The sequence below is a fragment of the Sinocyclocheilus grahami genome, unplaced genomic scaffold (genome assembly GCF_001515645.1).
Source record: "Sinocyclocheilus grahami isolate Dianchi unplaced genomic scaffold, SAMN03320097.WGS_v1.1 scaffold2156.1, whole genome shotgun sequence".
NCBI lineage: Eukaryota > Metazoa > Chordata > Actinopteri > Cypriniformes > Cyprinidae > Sinocyclocheilus > Sinocyclocheilus grahami.
Genome location: NW_015507335.1, coordinates 24,939 through 25,890, shown reverse-complemented (window position 1 = coordinate 25,890; position 952 = coordinate 24,939). Strand labels below are relative to the sequence as shown.

Here is a 952-nt window from a genome sequence, read left to right as displayed (position 1 = left end):
CATACGATTCCATTGAGTTTATTAATGCAATGGCCAATCAAAGGCATTCAGATGAGTCATCGCTGAAAGTCAGAGTTTTGTTGAGTGCTGAATTCTGCACTCTGGCGCCTAAATCCACCAACTCTGATATTTCATAGCACGTTTCGGTGCCCATTGCTAGATAACATGTTCATACTGCAATGACAATGAAAATACAATTCATCTTTCAGCCCTATTTCTAACCTCATAAAAAGAGTCGGTAACACTTTACAATAAGGTGTCATTTGTTAACATTAGTTAATGTATTAACTAACATGAACAAAGAATTAACAATATATCTATTACACTATTTATTTTTGTCTTTGTTAACATTATTTAACAAAAATACAGTTGTTCATTCATTGTTTGTTCATGTTAGTTCACAGTGCATTAATGTTAACAAACACAACTTGTCATTTGAATAATTCATTAGTGAATGCTGAAATTAAAATTAACTAATATTAATAAATGCTGTAGAAGGAAGTAGGTGTAGACGTTAATAAAACACAATCTAACAGGTAGAAAATTAAATTAGAAACATCTAAACTTTTCAAAACACAGCAAGCGCACCACGGGTCATGTGACAAGAATCAACCAATCAGCTTCATCCTTTCCCGAAACAAAATTGAAAGCTAATGCAAGACGGAGGAACAGCTGATCATAGCTGTACAAGGATAGCCATTTTTTAAAATAAATTTAGTAGCAGAGCTACTGCAAGGGATTTTTTAGTGCTGCAAATCCATTTATCCTTTGCTGAAACTTCCGCGTCTTCATGGAGAGTGCAGGTCATGGTTGCTTAGCAACGGCAGACCCCACGGGAGCGCAAGCATAGAGCGCAGGCTACAGAGTGCTTTAGAAAGAAGGAGAAAGCGGCGTGCCTAGCGTTTTCAGGCGTGACATGCAAATGTGGTTTTGTTTTGAAGGAGAAAAAAAG

At 36.4% G+C, this 952-nt stretch overlaps 1 long non-coding RNA gene across 1 annotated transcript in view; it reads right to left on the bottom strand.

Moving 5' to 3' along the window:
- The window catches only part of LOC107574236 (uncharacterized), a 15,112-nt gene that overhangs the window by 3,482 nt on the left and 10,678 nt on the right, over nucleotides 1-952 (bottom strand). The window contains exon 2 of the long non-coding RNA XR_001607646.1: nucleotides 311-317. This is a non-coding gene — a long non-coding RNA (uncharacterized lncRNA). The remainder of the gene's footprint in view (nucleotides 1-310; nucleotides 318-952) is intronic.